This window comes from Orcinus orca, chromosome 2 (assembly GCF_937001465.1).
Source record: "Orcinus orca chromosome 2, mOrcOrc1.1, whole genome shotgun sequence".
Lineage (NCBI taxonomy): Eukaryota > Metazoa > Chordata > Mammalia > Artiodactyla > Delphinidae > Orcinus > Orcinus orca.
Window position 1 is genome coordinate 76,578,891 of NC_064560.1, and position 2,590 is coordinate 76,581,480.

Here is a 2,590-nt window from a genome sequence, read left to right on the forward strand (position 1 = left end):
ATAATATAGTGGGGAATGTAATGATTAGAGTGGTGATAGGGATACCTAGTATTATTGGGACTGTGAAAGGGGTAAATAGATTTTCGTTCATGTGATGTTTCAAGATTGTTGTAATTTGGTGTGTGTCAATTTGGGGTAGGGGGAGAAATGTTTTGAGATTTTTAGCTGGAATAGTGTGAAGAGGGTTAGGAATATAGATAGGATAGTAAGGAGTCATGCTGATGTATCCAGTTGTGGCATGTCATTAAGGGGACTTTTACGGCTCTCAACCTTTAATTAAAAAAGTTAACGCTAGTTTAGCTTCTTAATGAGGTTATAGTTATAGTTATATATATAGTTACAGTTATATAGCAGATCATTTTTCAAAGTTCTCTAGGCGAACTAGTTCGAGAACGATTGGTATGAAGCTGTGATTTGAGCCACAGATTTCTGAACACTGTCCGTAGAATAGACCTGGTCGTGTTGATATTAAAGTTGTTTGGTTTAGGCGTCCAGGGATTGCATCTGTTTTTAGGCTTAGGGAGGGGACAGCTCATGAGTGTAGTACGTCTTCGGAGGAGACTAATATTCAGATTGTTATTTGTATGGGTAGGCTCATTCGATTGTCCACTTCTAGTAATCGTAGTTCTCGGTTTTAGGTCTGAGGTTGGAATTATGTAGGAGTCGAAGTTTAGGTCTTCATTGTCGGTGTATTCATAACTTCAGTATCACTGGTGTCCTATTTTTACGGTGAGAGGGATTATTGATTTCGTCTATTATGTAGAGAATTCGTAGGGAGGGCAGGGCGATTAGGATTAAGATGATGGCTGGGAGGATGGTTCAAATAATTTCTACTTCTTGGGCGTCTATTGTATGTGTGTTAGTTTGGTTGTAAGTATTAGGGTGATAATGTAGAGGACTATAGAGCTAATTAGGAAAACGATTATTAATGTGTGATCATGAAAGTGTAGGAGTTCTGTAATAGGTGATGTTGCGTCTTGGAAGCCTACTTGGAAGGGATATGCCATGGAGATATACAGGATTTTCACATGTGATTTACCTTTGACAAAGTTATGTAAGGCTTTACTAATATCTCATTTATAAAGAAAGACATTAGTGGTTTTTTGGTATTTGCTTGAAACCTATTAGAGGGGTTCGATTCCTTCCTATCTTGACCATTTTGGGTTGACGTATGCTGGTTTTTCAAATGTGTGGTATGGTGGAGGACACCCTTTTAGTCATTCAAGGTTTGTGGAGGTGAGGTCTACTGTTAATACCTCTCGTTTGGATGTGAATGTTTCTCAGATGATGAAAATTATTAGAATAACTGCTGTCAGTGAGATGAAAGAGCCTATTGATGAGATAGTGTTTCATGTATAGGTGACTGGGTAGTTGGAGTATCGTCGAGGTATACCGGATAGGCCTAGGAAGTGTTGCGGGAAGAATGTTAGGTTTACACCTACGTATGTAATTATAAAGTGGATTTTTGTTCCTGTTGGGTTGAGTGTATATCCTGAAATTAGTGGGAATCAGTGGACAAACCCCCCTATGATGGCGAAGACAGCTCCTATTGAAGGTACGTAGCGAAAGTGGGAGACTACGTAGTAGATATCGTGGAGAACAATATCTAGTGATGAGTTAGCTAGGATGATGCCAGTTAGGCCGCCTACTGTAAATAGGAAAATAAAACCTAGGGCTCATATTAGAGCGGGAGATCACTTAATATTCCCTCCATGAAGTGTTGCTAGTCAACTAAAGACCTTTACTCTTGTGGGGATAGCAATAATTATAGTGGCTGATGTAAAGTATGCTCGTGTATCTACGTCTATACTAACTGTGAATATATGATGAGCCAATACGATAAAGCCTAGGAACCCAATAGAAACCATAGCTCCAACTATTCCTATATATCCGAAAGGTTCTTTTTTCCCTGAGGTTACAATATATGAAATTATTCCGAAGCCAGGTAAGATCACAATATATACTTTGGGGTGACCAAAGAATCAAAATAAGTGTTAGTAGAGGATTGGGTCGCCTCCTGCGGGATCCAGAAAGGTTGTTTAAGTTTCGGTCAGTCAACAGTATGGTAATTCCGGCTGCTAGGACGGGTAGTGATAATAAGAGTAATACTACTGTAACTAGGACTGATCATACGAAGAGGGGTGTTTGGTACTGGGTTATAGCGGGTGTTTTTATATTAAAAAAGGTTGTAATGAAACTGATGGCTCCAAGGATTGAGGATATGCCGGCTAGATGTAGAGAGAAAATGGTAAGGTCTACTGAGGCTCCTGCATGTGCTAGATTTCCGGCTAGAGGGGGTATATAGTTCAGCCCGTGCCTGCGCCGGCTTCAGCTATTCAGGATGCTATTAGTAGTAGGAAGGAAGGAGGAAGTAGTCAGAAGCTTATGTTATTTATACGGGGAAAAGCTATGTCAGGTGTCCCAATTATTAGAGGGACTAGTCAGTTTCCGAACCCACCAATTAGGTATGACCATGAAAAAAATTATCACGAAGGCATGGGCTGTTACTAGTACGTTGTAAACTTGGTCATCTCCGATTAGTTTGCCAGGTTAACCTAGTTCAGCGCGAATTAATAAGCTTAGGCCAGTG

At 40.1% G+C, this 2,590-nt stretch overlaps 1 pseudogene; it reads right to left on the reverse strand.

Moving 5' to 3' along the window:
• Positions 1-355: 355 nt before the first annotated feature.
• On the reverse strand, positions 356-1,007 carry LOC125963533 (cytochrome c oxidase subunit 2-like; annotated as a pseudogene).
• Positions 1,008-2,590: the final 1,583 nt, after the last annotated feature.